We start from the raw sequence: 16,188 nt of genomic DNA, 5'->3' as shown, positions 1-16,188 counted from the left end.
CAGTTGCTAGACAACACTACAGTCTCCAAAGAAACTACTTTCTCCATTCCTGTATGTGCATTAAACTCAGCTGCAACATGTTTGAAAGATCAGCCTTTAACTTAAATGGTTGCTTTTTGAAAATAGAAGGAAGATTTCAACAGCAATTTACCCATGCTGCAAGTGACACATTCTATCTGTCCTTTCTAAACAAATATGCAATGTATATAATCAAGTAACCCTATGCTGTTAATCAGTACTGACATATAATTTATCAGAACCCGTTTCTAGTTTCATTTGCAAAAACAATTAATTAGCTTATATAAAGAAGAAACTTCAATTATCTGTCAAAAGTAATACTAGACAAAGCTCTTACTCATCTTTGGATATGCAAGATTCTGAAAATCAGACTTACATGTAACATGATCTTTTCTAAAATGAACAACTAACATTCAAATCATGCAAAGAGATGGGATTTTTGAAGACTTTAGGACAATCAGAAATTTTTTGCAGCGTTCCCCAAGTATATGACAGAAATAAAATAGATACATAAAATGTACACAGAAAAAAAAGATTTGAAAAAAAATCTGATATATATTTGATTGCATAAGTAAAAATAGGATACTTCATACAAATGACAATGGAGAATTCATCTGCCATCCAGAATTGCATCATACGCCAGAATTCATCTGGCAACATAAGATGAAGGGTCTAAAATATAACATATTACAGAACATTGTAGTTTAGCATATTTTGAAAGTTTATGGTCAAATTCTGTAAATAGGAGACTTGCTTTAGGGAACTAAAATTCCACATGAGGGAATAAAAATCAATGATCACTTCAAACCCCTTAATCATACTGATCTTCAAAGTGAATCAGATTATTTGCTAATAATACTAAGCTTGCCAGTACTGTTACGCAGTTGACAGTACCTCATGGTTACAGAAAGCTAGTTATCTTAAAAAAGGGTTCACTCAAGTATTCCTCACACTATGAGGCTCAAAAAGTCATTATAACAGTGGAAGCCGCTCACCATTTAGCAGCATTAGGAAGGTGAGTATTTTAAGTAACCAAAACACAATCACAAAAACTGTTAAGTTGAATATGGGGTAGAACAGGGGGGAACTGGAAGATAAAACTGCCAGCTGACTTCTGAAGTGTGTAACATACCATGTTACAAGAATTACACAAAAAAAAAGAAAAAAATCAAAATGTGCCCGATCAATCACCAGAAATTCCTGTCCAGATTCCAAATACTGCAAGTCATCCCCACCCTGAAATTGAAGACATCTAGCGTCACAGCAAGAAGCAACAACTTTGTATTTTCTGATAAGGTACATTATCTCCCTCTTCCACATTCAGCCTTCATTGTTCCAGTGGAAGGGAAGAACCACAGAAGACAGTTCCTTATCCTGGGGCTGGAGATAGGCAAGGGGAGGGAAACTCAGGTTTACCAAAGAATATGATGCAAACCAGCAAGATCCAGAGTGGTCAAGAAAAGACTCTTGTCAGTTCCCCTTGGGCTCCTAGTTTGTTAGTATCACAGAGGATATGCTTCAAAACGTACTCTTGCAAGTTCCTAACCTCGTGGCTACACTTTACCAAACCTCTCCTGTACAGATTCATTACCCTCTAGCTTAAAGTAACTTAAGTTCTGATGATGATATACCTTTTCATTCAGCTTAGACCACAGAGTTTTGTCTTTATGCAGTAAGACATTAATTACTGTTCAGTAGAATACAACAGTCTGTAAAAGCCACCTCCCTAAAGATAATGAAGCCCACATCTGGCTAAGGCTTCAAGAGAAAAGAAAAATACAACTATCTAATGAATTCCTTAGGATGAAGAAAATGTGTAATTCACATCTAAATCACAAGTATTTGCATTCTTCCTTCTCACAAAACAAAAAGCAATCCTCAAATGAGCCATATTTCACTGAAATTTACTTTGCATACCTCTAACCCATAATATTTATTTTGTCATGTATCTTCATGATCATATGAGGTATAGACATCAGTATCAACAACAATCAAGTCTCACAAAAATAATGCCTCAAACAGGATATTAAGCAACTGGTGTAGAGTAAATAATTAACTAATATAAGTATACTACTCCAGAATTAATCTTCGATTATAGACATACAGTGAAAACATCAGTCTCTGTTCACACAGCCTTTGAAATGTAGTCCTAGTTGTTCTACTGTAGAAACACGATTCCATCACTTAGATTAAACAAAATCCCTCAGCAATTTTCTGTTGAGTTTATGAATCACCTAGAATAAGACAGGGACTGGAGCAAGGCTCATCATCTGTTTACCTGATATTTCATGCATGCTGGCCAGCATGTTTCCCTTCTTTAAACAGAGCCCATTCTCAAGAAGTTCATGTTTACTCACAGCAGTAAAAACCCAAAATCCCTCATCAGTGTCCAGCCAAATAAATCCAAGCCCACAAGTGGAAAGACACTCCTATGATTTACTTCCACAACTTAGCAATCAACTTTATTATAAAAACGTAAGATGACTTTGTTTGAAGGACACTTCAAGATTTTTAGTTTAGAACACAATCGTATACATGACTGAAAGCAGAGTCACCAATTAATTTTAAATAATTTCCTTTCAAGCTTGTTGTTCATGTAAACAATTACAGAAAGCTAGAATTATTTTCTACATGCATCAGTATGATGCGCGACTAGAATGTATTTATCTCTGCTTTGTCTAATGGAAAACAGCTTTTAGGCTGTATAAAATGTTAGTGATGAAACTGTCAATCATTCAAACAAGTAAATAGCTTTTTTCCTCCAAATCGCACTTTCAGAAGATTTTCATAGCCACTCACTACTTGGGAGTCGTTACTTCTGTTAAAGATTCTTTCTCTCACCCATGTCCAGAAATCTTTACCTCCCAGCTGTGGAAAAGCTCTGAGGTCCACAAATCTGACTATTTCCCCAGACTCTCTGAACTTGAACTTCGGACACTGAAATGTGTCAAATACAAACTTTCACCAACATCTGAATACCATTTAGTGCATCAATTCCAGCAAGGTCATCTGAAGAACACTTTGAAGACTGCAGACTGCTGGCTGTAATACAGGAAGTTCCTTTCTCCATGTAACACAGGAACCAGCCTTCACAGCCAGTCTTTCAGAGAAAGACTCTCTCATCTGAGCTCGCACTCCACATCTAACAGAAATAGCTGCTTGAACAGTTCTATCAGGTGCCTATTAAAAGTCAAATGCCCAAGACAACCAGTAAGCAAAGACTAAAAAAGGCTGGGCAAGAAACTGCAAAATACAAACTGGGGGTCACATGACTTTGTGAGGCAAACTAACACATTCTTTTGCAAATGGAAAAGGCTAGTCACTGGTAGTATCTACAAAAGATTTCCTGCAGCGACAGTTTGTTAAGACTGCTAGTAATCTGCTCATTTGGGACTATATTCTTTTCTTAGCATCACTGTGTCAGCTGAAGAGCTTAATAACTCAGTCTGTCTTTAGCTGTTTATTGTTGTCCTTGAAATAGGGTGTCACACCTTCCAAATCTGCTGCCTATTTGCTTGTATGACATCCTGGCCTGTCTTAGCAAGAAAGAAAAGTTGTGTCAGAAAAACTAGATTCCTGCTGTTTAAACTAACCCAGTTTATTCTTACTCTAATGAGTAAGAAATTGCTTATGTCATTGATCTTCAGGAAAACGGGAGTGCTGGTAAACTCTGTCCATATAGGTGAAACTAGATGATGCCAGTTTTCAGAAAGCTATGTAGGTTTGCTTTCTCTTTTCATTAAAGATGCACATAAAATTATGCGTTATTCCAGTATTAATCTGAATAGCATACTGCCAGTTTTAAAATAAAAATAGAAATATTCCTTTGCTCCAGAGCGATGCTGTAAAAATCAGCTGGTTGATATTTACAACCTTTTGTACATCCATGTTAAGCACTGCAAAGCCCTATGAAATTAACAATTCTGTGTTCATTCTCCTATGGACAGAGAGCAGAAACAGCACTGACTACTCTTCAAACCACTAAAACGAACAGCTTTGCATTAAATTTGCATTCTGGTGTCCTCAACATAAAAAGGACATGGAACTGTTGAAACTAGTCCAGAGAAGGGCCACGAGGATGATCAGGGGACTGGAGCACCTCCCATATGAAGACAGGCTGAGCAAGTTGGGCCTGTTCAGCCTGGAGAAGAGAAGGCTGCGTGGAGACCTCATAGCAGCCTTTCAGTATCTGAAGGGGGCCTATAGGGATGCTGGGGAGGAACCCTTCATTAGGGACTGTAGTGATAGGACAAGGGGTAATGGGTTAAAACTTAAACAGGGGAAGTTTAGATTGGATATAAGGAGGAAATTCTTTCCTGTTAGGGTGGTGAGGCACTGGAATAGGTTGCCCAGGGAGGTTGTGAATGTTTCATCCCTGCCAGTGTTCAAGACCAGGTTGGACGAGGCCTTGGGTGATACGGTTTAGTGTGAGGTGTCCCTACCCATGGCAGGGGGGTTGGAACTAGATGATCTTAAGGTCCTTTCCAACCCCAACTATTCTATGATACTGTGATTCTATGAGTCTATTAAATGTATGCAGTCTTTTAATTAACATATTTTGATATATTAAAGCACATAAACAACCATAACTGCTGCTAATTTAAAAAAAAAATGCACAAGCAGCTGTGATTTCTTACAATTAGGAATAAATTCCTATTAATCTTAGCAAAGCTACTTCAGCCAAGTTCTTCATGATTAGAAGGTATGTATATTGCATGGTGACAAATGGTACATACACTGAAAAAAGACGTTTGGGATAGTATTTTCTGAATATTCTAAGTTGACAGAGCATTCTAAGAGCACAGTGTAACAGATGGATGGAGAGAGTGTGTCCTGGTAAATTGCATACATTTCTGTTCCTATTTGAATTGTAAATACTATGTTGATACAAGTTACCCTGTGAATAAGTCGCAGTACACACATAACCTTCTGCTAATGTGAAGTGTTCAAAAAAATGCTTGCTGTTAGCTAAAATCATGACAGAGTAATTTGAATGCAAGTAAAAGGCAGTTAATACTGAATACTGCCTTTGGAAACAGATTTTGACGGGTTTAGCTCCGCCATTTAAAAACCAAGAGAATAAATGTAAAGTGCAATTAGGATATTGAATGTCTTCCAATACCAAATCCATTGCAAATTGCTACACAAAATATGGAAGCTGCCACTCAGAATTAATAAATACTGCATTTCAGTATTTTATAAAAGCAACAGGTTTTGCCCCACAAAAAAATTTGTTTATTAATACAAACTTTGGAAACATTCCATCTTCCAGTTCCTTGAAATGAACATATCCAGCACAGTGAATATGAGGCTGGGCAGTTGAAACAGAAGTTATGTTTTAACTCTGATTCAGGCTTTCACTCTCACTTTTGGTGTGTCCATCTGTATCCAGACTGAAACTGGGAATACCTCCTATCTTGTGTATTTGAGTGTGCATCTTCTACGTAACTGGAGGAGGCTGGGTGGGCACTGTCACCTGGAAGTATCATGGGCAGGAAACCCAGTCACGCAGGATGGAAACAACATCAGGTAGTATAGGTGCAACCTTAAACAATCTGTTTTGGACAAAAACCTTGATAAATTCTAAAGCCTCTTTCCTTAGTGAGGAATCAACAGATTAAGGATTAAAATTAAACAACCACTATAGCCATGAACAATCAACTGCTGTAAGGTCTGTTGTCCAGTGCCAACTGAAACACAGCTAGTCAGTTACAAATCATGGACAAAAAAGTTATTAGTGCATGACCCATATTTGATGCACCCACTGACATGTGGCAGGAAGCTATATGCAATATACAGGCTTTCATAAACAGCTGCAAAATCCTGTATTCTGACCTTCAAAAATTTTGTGTTTCCACACTGCCCACACAAGTAGAATGTGTAAAAAGCAGGTGCTGAAACATCTCCCCTGTGTTACTGCACTCATAGGGTCCCAAGAGTTCTTTGAAAGAGAAAGATCTTAAATTGCCTTCTATTATGTAAGCACAAGATTGAAAATTCCTCTGTTGTACACCTTTCGTAGTATTCAAAACATACAGATACTGGTACGGTAGAACTGACTTCATGGAGAAATTTCTAAAGCTGTTTGCAAATAAGTGTCCTACAATACTGTGATATTTTCTTTTTATCTCAGAGCCAGATGAGATTTTAAATTACTCAACTGCAGAAATAGTTTTATTTTCTTTGTAAAGCCATTCCTCTCAATGCAGAAAACTGTGAGATGGGCTCCCTCTAGAGTCTTCTCCTTGATACAAACTTTGAATTACAAAAGATTGCATGGGTCATTTATATGTGCCAAGATCCTACTTAGCTCTCTTCCAAAAAAAGTTCCAAGATACGAATAGTGAAGAAAAAACCCTTTACATTCCCAGTTAAATATGTTCATGTATTTGTACACCTCTCAAGTCTCCTAATGTCCGTCTGGATGGTATCTCTTTCCCCCAAAGCGTCAACCACATCACAGCTTGGTGTCGTTAGCAGACTTGCTGAGGGTGCTCCCAAACCCACTGTCCTTGTCACCAGGAAAGAGGAATTCTTTACAATGAGGGTGGTAAAACCCTGGTACAGGTTGCCCAGAGATATCATGGATGCGCCATCCCTGGAGACATTCCAGGCAAGGCTGGATGTGGTTCTGAGCAACGTGATCTAGGTGAGGATGCCCCTGCTCATTGCAGGGGGGGGTGGACTATATGAGCTTTGAAGGTCTCTTCAACCTATTCTATGGTTTTCCCTTTGCAACGTACTGGGTGCACTTCTAGGGCTGATATAGCCATCCTCTGCAGAGCCTGGCAAAGAAAAGGTGTAAGGGTCTGACGCTTTAAATATTTCAGCCTTCCTAAAATATTAGCCTAAGCACAGAACTGTCCCTACAGTCTCTTGAAAAACAGCGCTGCTTAAAAGAATAATATGTTGTATGGCATCATGCAGTCCCCTAGGCTTTTGATACCTATATGCCAGAGATGAGTTAGCTGACTGGACTACAGGGTTAGAGAGCAACAATATTCTAGAAACGTATAATTTTTTTTTATCACCTCGTACTACTGAGTAAGCACCCAAACAGAAATACATGCATTATGTCACATTTCCTTTACCTTATGCTCACTGCAAAATTACATTTTGTACTTATATCACACAATTTTTTGTTACTAGTGCAGTTAAGACTTCCTTCTAGTTTTACACAATAATAAAACAAGCTAGCATCTGTTACTATGGATTGGAAAGGACTGACAAATATTCCACACAATATCACATAAGTTTCCAAACATAAAATTAATTCAGGTCCTTCTACAAAGCTCACTCTGCACTGAATTCATATTAGCTTCCTTTTGTTTTTCATAGGTCCCCTCAAGCTGGGTAAAAGATGCTGGGGAGGTGGGGAGTAGTATGCTTGCAATATAAGTTTTTGAAACATAATCAAAGGAATGCATGACTATCGAGGTAAGTTTGTTTATGGAGAACCCCTTTTGGTCTCTCCGTATTTTATTTAAAAGGGCTTCAGTCAATGTTTATCCCCAAACCTGAGTATACTGCATCCCACAACACAGCATCAGAAAGCACAGTAACACTTAGTCTGTGATTAAAATAATTTTATGACAACATCCTCAAAAAATATGTTCAAAAAATGAGTAAATTCCGTAGTTACTCTAAACCACTTGTCTACTAATTTAGTTAAGGAAACAGCAGGCACAGCAGCCAATCAACTACCCTGCTTCCAGCAGGGTAACTTTGAGCTCCAAGCTTATTGCAGCTAGTCCAGCAGACTGTTTAGCCTGTGGCTAAACTGAGGCTAGGCTTTCAACATTCCTAACCCAAAACCAAGACAGCACAGTTCTGAGAGCTCTGATTTGTAAGGCAGAGAGGATGCAACCAAAGTAGAGGGATCTGAGCATCAAATTTCTGCATCCTAGCTGAGACTGAGCACCACATTTTTAATCCCTTCCTAGGAGGTAACAGCTAAAACACCCCTTTGGTTGAACCTGATACCTTCTGTTCCAGAGGTCTTCATAACATTACTACTGCTAATCCGTCCTGCTGCTGAGTTCAGCACAGTTACATGAGCACAGCTCCTCTGTGCTGCAGCCCATTTCAGACAAAGTGCCTGCAGCCAAGCATCCCTGACTTCACCAATGGCAGCCCAGACTGCAGTAGAGGAGCAGGTCCAGGTTCCACTGCAAGGCCAGGCACCCTGGCAATACCCTTCTCAAACAAAACTGGGATCTGCCCACATCTCAGCTCTGACATTGTTCCAGCGGAGGACTGAGAGCTTGAGTGCAGGTCCGTGACTGCCCACTCCTGCCATTTCCCAGCACAGGCACATGGCTCAGCTTCAGCTACAGCAGTGGCTGAATACTGATGCTAAAGTTTACTCTAAAATCAAGTACAAAGCTCTTTGTAAATATCACAGGTTTGAATGGATGCCAAGCAGATAAAAATTGCTTACATGTTTACAATAAATATCAAAGACAGTCAGGGAAGAAGCATATTGATTTGCAATCCATGTATGAATTTTAGTTTACATAACAAAAAATGAGTCACAGTAACTTTGGCTTCTGCCACAGCCTGATAAATTCCTGGATCGTATACCATAGAATGGCTTGGGTTGGAAGGGACCTTAAAGATCACCTAGTTCCAAAACCCCTGCCAGGGGAAGGGACACCTTCCACTAGACCAGGTTGCTCAAGGCCCCATTCAACCTGGCCTTGAATTATGTTAATACATTATGGCATTCCTACAGCTGTTGAATCAATTACCTTGACTGTACAGACTTGAGTTCTGCACCATTCACACACACAAAACATCCTCATTTTTCTTTTTTTTTTTTCTTTATAAAGCACATCAGTGAAGTCATGGTCTTTTTTTAAACAAACACATGAATGCAAAATACCTACAGAACTGAGACCATGTGTGTTAAACAGCTTCCTCTTTGAAAAATACTTCTTTCAAAATAAACCTACTAATATCCTTATAATTTGCTGATAAGAAGTCACATACTATTACAACCTTTCATGTTAAAACGTAAATCGAGGCCAGAGTTAAAATCAAACATAAGCATTCTTTTTTTTCTTAATTCAAATACCAGTTAGTAAAGAAGTTGAAATAAGCTGAGATTTCCAGAGTTGTGAAGAGGATGCTGTGACAATTCCCAGTGAGTTCAATAAAACTACACTGGTCCACACTACAGGGAAAGCAGTCCTCTGGTAGGATCCAGCCCAGCAACCAGAATGGGCATTTACAACACTCTGTATTTTTACTTTAGCACATACATTTATTGCAAGAGTCTCAAGAGCAAACTGACTGAATTGATAGATGCTATAAAAAGCTAGTGTTTATTAGAAATCTTTGCTTTATTACAATTTCAGCATAGAAGTTAAAACTACACGATGATTCAGAGCATGAATTAGGAATCTGTTTATGGATCATTAATTTTAACAGCAGCACAGGGAACAATTTTAAAGGACTATAAATAAAAATAATGCCATTAACATCAGTTTTACATTAATAAGCCAAGTTTGGTTGGCTATCATTCTTTAGGCTCATTATGGATATCTCAGGGGGCCTATAGGGATGCTGGGGAGGGACTATTCATTAGGGACTGTAGTGATAGGACAAGGGGTAATGGGTTAAAACTTAAACAGGAGAAGTTTAGATTGGATATAAGGAGGAAATTCTTTCCTGTTAGGGTGGTGAGGCACTGGAATGGGTTGCCCAGGGAGGTTGTGTATGCTCCATCCCTGGCAGTGTTGAAGGCCAGGTTGAATGAGGCCTTGGGTAATACGGTTTAGAGTGAGGCATCCCTGCCCATGGCAGGGGGGTTGCAACTTGATGATCTTAAGGTCCTTTCCAACCCTAACTATTCTATGATTCTAATGTGAATCATGAGAAATTTAGAATAATATATTGTGTTTATCCATCAGGTTTTTTAAACATTTTCTTTTCATCAGAAATCAGAAATATGAACTAAATAAATCGGCAATGCAAATAAATCAGTTTTAAATTCTCTGTAGTATCTCAAAGGCTTAAACTGGAGCACCCTGTACAGCTAGATGTATAAAAAATTACATATGTCATACCAGTAGAGAATCCTTTTTCTTACAATGATGTCTTCAGAAATCAAACTAAACACGATACCTTATATGGAACTGCATTGTATGTTAAGACAGGTACAATAGAGGTGGAAGAGAACACGTTAATACAGCACATACTTGTATGCAATTTGATGTTTCAGTTATTGTAGAGCACATCCATAATGAATAAACCTTCACCCACTTGCAAAGTGGAAGGGGCAGCATCATTACTGAAGAGACAACACCAGTTAAATCCCTCCTCCATCCTTCAGTAGTAAAATACTAAACAAAACCAAAGTAATGGCCAATGTTCCCAAAGGGAGGATGATTTTAAATCTCAGCGACAACAGCTGTGTTTCTAGTCTGCAAACAAGCTGCCACACAGTTTGCTCCTACTGTATACGAGAACATGCAGATTTGTTGAAGACATACAACTTCCACTACATTATGGTTCAGGCTAGAAGAAATGCAAGAGCCATGAGGAAATACTGAGGCACAAAGACAACTAGAATGCAGTTGTGACAGACTTGTATGCTGACAAGGGGAGGTGCCCACATAAATAGCACCATACAGCCCCATCACAAACCCCTTGCTCTGAAGAGCATTTACAAGAATAATGTTCATTACATCAAATTAACTATTTCTGTAAACAAATGTTCATCCGTAGGAATAAAAGATCGCAACCTAAGCCATTAATATGAAAAATACTAATCTTCAAATAACCCAGTACGACCCCAGCAGTCCCTTTCACTGACTTTTACAAGCATGCTTTGATGATCTCTAGCCTAAAAATGTCCAACTCTGCCTCCTCCAACCCAATCTGCCTAATCACTGACTTCTTTCTCCTTTTTAACTTTTGCCTCTGCTTCCTGCGAGTTGAGCTTTTCCTAGTCCAAGTAGCTAAATCTGGACTAAAGGGTCTAAAGAGAATAACTGCACCCTCTATAAAGACTACAACACCCAAGCAGAAACCAATGGAGAGCAGAAAACCTGGTCTTCAGGCTGAAGCAAATCATTTAGCAGTTCATACACACATAGGTACATAAACACACACTAACAGATTTAACACTGAGGAACGCAAAGCTAAGCAGTGAAGGGAGGAAGTAAGACAAATACAGACTTGTCTCATTTCATCCTAATTCATATCATTGGCTTAAAGTCAAACAATTTAACTTGCTGTTCATGGGCCATAGCCATAGGAAGTGGTTTGTGAAAACCGGAAATCTTTAGTACTGCAGTAAGAATGATTTGTTTTGCTTCCCGAACAGTGCCAGTCTGCTCAGAGTTGCTGAAAAGGGGTCAGTGCAGCATGCACAGCAGCAGTTACGTCAGCAGAAATAGAGTACAATCCTAAAAATCTGAAACCCCCAAAAGAGATGTTTAAATGAAAAATGAGAAGCAAGCCCATTTTGTCCATTGATTAAACACTGTATCAAGAACAGCTTCCATTTGTTTGCTCTATCTTTTTATTTTTCCTGTACATTGACAGATGATTGCCCCTATTATTCCCTACAAAGTGACACAGCCATCATCATTTCTGAAAGTTTCTGCTTTGGTTTTAGACTTTTTGAAAAGCTGCACTGTTACTCTTCTGCTCTCTTTTTATAAAAACTTCTTCCAGGATACTAGGAACTGAATCATCAACATTTAAAACATCAAATGGTGAAGTATTCAGACACCTTCACCATCTGCTACAGTGTAGTGGTTTCCATGCACCTCTCACTTCAGGAGATGAGGAGCAATTTAAGGACCAGTCGAATTTAGGGATGCACTGGTTACAAATTACTCACCCTTGTCCTCAAATTATTACTGAATTTAAAAAATAAAACCGTTAAGCTATCACAGAGTAGGGGAAGACAGAAGTTTTGGAATCAGATCTGTCAAAAATTTTAACCCTTTAGTGCACTATAGTGAAGCTGTCTCTGAACATCAGCTGTCTGAAAAATCCTATAAAATATTGTAGCTCAAAGCTTATTTCTACAAAGCAATTTACCCTATTCAGACTTACAAAAACAACGTTAACACTTTTTGATCTTAGAATGATATATACTAAACTCTGCATTAAAACAGGTATAAAGATTTCTGTGATACCTTTAGGAAACACAGTGAGGTGTAAATCCCTGGAACGAGATAAACCATTCCAAAGGGATTTCCAAGGGAAAAGCACTTTGTAACACCATAATCAGGAATTCAAAAGATCAGTCACTGGCAGACCAAGTCAGATAGAAAGTACATTTCTGTATTCAAGATCTCTGAAGAAACCCTTAAACTGTGAAATACATGTTACAGGAAGCTTCTGCCCCCAGTCATACCCCATTTTATCTCCTCATCTTTTCTAAACTGTCAGCAACTGTTCTTCTGACAAGCACCCTGCAAACAGCTTTTCAATTGCACCAGAGAATCTCCAAACACACTGGAAAGTTACAGTCATATAAAGCTCTTCCAGCTTATAAGGCCACACTCCAGTTACACAAGATTTGTAAGTTTGCTAACAAGGCTATGGAATTTCTGGTTGGCTCCTTTGAATGTTGAGAGTTCAGTTTGGATTTGGCATATGGATTTCAATCTGCAAGGGGTCCCCAAAAATTCTACCACTGGGAATGACTAAAGAGCCCTACCCTTCCTGCTCACAGCCCTTCTGGCAGCTCCACATACCATGTTTATGTTCATTTTTTAGTAGCCTGCAGCAGGAATTAGTTTGAAGATAGCACAGCCTGGAAGAGCTCTATCCTTTCAGCTACTAAGCATCAATGAAACAGTTTGCAGGAAAAGGTACATCTGATAAATGGAAAAAAAATTAAAGCCAAGTCCCTCCTAAATTAACCACCATGCATCATAGAGAAACCTTTGAACTGCTGCAGTCTACGTTAGCTTTTGATCTTCCTTAAACTGCTAGTAAGAACGCAAAACTTAAATGACAAAAATCAGTAAGTTTAAAATGTGCTAAAATGAACAGAATTTCTGCTCAAAATCCTCATCATTAATAATGATTGCCTATCTCACTGCAGGAAAAAAAAAAAAAAGTAAGTCCTTAGAAAAGCTGAATGCTAATTTTAAAGCAATCAAAAATGCATAGATGTTTTAAATTACAAGAAATGGCTCTGCAACATCTTGACTATTTAAACAGAAGCAGATGGTTTATATGGCTTTAGTGTTTAATTAAACATTTTATATATTCTATAAAATGATATCTGATGGCATTCTTTCCAATTGGCTTTCTAAATTTAAATTAAGAAGTAATTTTATGTATGCAACATAACCTGCAAATTAATTCAAATATTCATACCCAATACTAACTTAACAGCCTAGTGTCTATTTTCTGATACATGTGAAAAATTGAACTGTCCAGCTCCTCTGATTTCTTTTTCATTATAATACTAATGTTTTTTCAGAATTCTACTGGGTTCCTTTATTTTAAATAGTCCTAATTTAACAGCCAGTGGTGTAGATTTCTCCTTCCTATCCCCTTTACTAAAGCAGAAATAGTGAAACAGGAAAAATATGATGGATTTTATTTTATGAAGACCTTAAAACCAAGACCTCTAAACAAGATGTAGGTATGGAGGCTACTATGATATAAGGGTACAACTACTGATAAGTGTGAAAGATTTGAGAGAGATTATAACGAAGGTTTAAAGAAATTGCTTAGAATTCATGTCATGAAAGACAACTGATACAAGGTATGCAGTCCCCAGCTTCCACAGGCAAAAATAAAATCAGGTTACATCGCTCCACAAAGTCACAACCATGCACTTAGAAGAAAAAGACGGATGCAAAGAGAAGGCTGAGCATAGTGCGTAAAGCTTTGATAGTATCTTTACCAAGTACAGATTTGATATGGTAATTCCAGCAAAACGAAAGGTTTCACAATTATTATTTATAGTTGTTGGCACTGACTTTTTAAAGCTGATTCAAAACAAACACAGTAAAAGGCAGAAATAGACAAAACAACAACATAATCACTAAGCCAGGGGCCCATTTAACTGTATGACTACTGAAGACAATCTTAGATTAGAATGAACTTCATTCTGTTCTCACAGATTATAGTTCAAATTGGCAAGAAAAGGCAACATCACTCTGGGCATAAATGGCGCTGCTCACTTACACTTCAGTATGATCTTCACGTAAGCAGATGACAAACGCCTATCACAAAGTGAAGCATAATGTTGCTTTTAAGTGACTTGTGAGTCACGTAAAGTCATTAGGGTCGCAAGTCATTACATTCTCCACATCAATCAAAAGCACTAGCATTTAGGGATGTTGCATGTTTCAAGCTATAGCAGCTTTTCCTGGTTGTTTCTGGGCACTTGTTCAGGGTCCTCACTCCTCTTGACCCACACAACTCTATAGCCATGAGCAGGGGAGTAAACCAAAACAGCGGTAGGTATTCCTTAACTAATGAAATACAGCTACGTTACAGAACAGCTCTTACATGCCTAGTACAGTGTAGAAAGAAAAAATAACCCTATTTTCCCATCTAGACATGCAGACGTGAATTTTGATTTAAATTATCAGTTTAAAAAAAAAAAAGGAAATCACCATGAAACAGAAAAAGTGAAGCATTTTATTGAGTAAATCAGAGTAACAACATGAAAAAAAGATGCAGTAATACCATAAAACTAAGATAGATAGCTGCTAAAGGGATCAGAATTCTTAAGACTAATGCCTGCTCCCCATCTCCTTTAACACTCAAATTAGGCATTCAACACCCTGGCAAAAAGAACAGCAGATATCAAACTCGCTATCATTAGGAATTAAAGCAAATACTTTAGTGGTATTTTTAGACTTGCATCATTTTCAAAAACATAACATTAATTTACCCGAAAGTTACTATTAAAGTTTTAATCATGACTAAAGATCAAGAAATGCCTGCTCTTGTACTCTTCTAGCTAAACAAGAGAGCTTTTCCAGAATACATCACGCACTGACATCTAAGCTTCATGCGTTCAGAGAGAACTCATTTCACTTACCTAGCAGTTGCTTATATTCCTCTTAGCGAAGCTTGGCCTGAAAAAAAAACCCAAAGAAATACTTGACAGTTAATTACTTAAAAGTAGTGTCAGACTGATACATTTCATGTTTTAGCATGCATTCTTTCGTTAATACCCCTGAGAGACTACATGTATCAGCATGTGCCAAATGAACGTCTAATGAAAGCAGGACAACATCCCCACCCCATCTGACAGATCCCAAGTTAACTGAATACACACATAAAGAAGTAAATGTTGCCACAAAAAGACAGTCCTTCTATAAGAAGTCTCATTTAAATTCTGAAAATTGAAAATTAAAACTAAAGTAACCATCCACTAAGGTACTTTGGCACATAACCATTAGGAAGGAAATGTGAATGTTTCAGCAGATACGGTTTTCAGCATTCATCTGACAGATGTTTTGATTTCTGTAAGTTTGTAATAACATGAAAATTATAAACTAATTTCTCGGGTACACTCTACTGAGGTACAATAGTTTCGTCTTTGTTGACTAAACAAATTTTTCCCCAGAACATTACACAATGGAATATTTGTTCAGGTAGCTAAGCCTGAGAAGCAAACACAAAAAGCATGAATCAATTTCACTTTCAACAATGCGCCATAGGTGCTTCTATGTCAGTTGCATCGGCTGAAGCATCTAATTCACATTTGGTGCTGCCTGCATAAATGAGTAAGCTCAGAGAGTGAACCCTAAGTCTTCATGATACAATTTCAAACAAAGCAAGTGCATGGTGGGGGAAACTGCAAGAAATTCTGTGTTACAGATACTCCAGTATAATCCAGAATTATCTTTGAAACAGAAAATTCTTGCAAAGACTTCTTGCAATGATTATGTACTTGAGGTCCTCCTTTCCAAGTCCTGTTCATAAAACCGAATGTGTTTTGTCTCCAGAAGTAAAAACTGGTAACAAGCTCAATAGCTCTTTACCATACATAACTTCTGAAAGAAGTCCACCCCACCTCAAAACACCCTATCACATCCCAGGCCTTCATAGGCCTCGTACTGGACTTAGGTGTTAGCCTAACCTCAGTGAGGAGGCCCACCCCAGCGCCCTCCAGGCAGGATCCTTGTTCTTTGCTCTGCTCTCCTCTGCCCAGTGGGAATAGCTGCGTTC

At 38.2% G+C, this 16,188-nt stretch overlaps 1 protein-coding gene across 1 annotated transcript in view; it reads right to left on the bottom strand.

The window, feature by feature from the left end:
* Positions 1-16,188, bottom strand: part of PDE1A (phosphodiesterase 1A) — a 223,382-nt gene that overhangs the window by 206,322 nt on the left and 872 nt on the right. The window contains exon 2 of the mRNA XM_061379068.1: positions 15,053-15,089. The gene's annotated coding sequence lies outside the window, so the exon portion shown is untranslated. The remainder of the gene's footprint in view (positions 1-15,052; positions 15,090-16,188) is intronic.

Source organism: Neopsephotus bourkii, unplaced genomic scaffold (assembly GCF_033783945.1).
Source record: "Neopsephotus bourkii isolate Nb327-2 ecotype Australia unplaced genomic scaffold, CSIRO-AGI_Nbou_v1 NB_196, whole genome shotgun sequence".
Lineage (NCBI taxonomy): Eukaryota > Metazoa > Chordata > Aves > Psittaciformes > Psittacidae > Neopsephotus > Neopsephotus bourkii.
The sequence above is the reverse complement of the archived record's forward strand: the minus strand, read 5'-3'. Positions and strand labels throughout refer to the sequence as shown.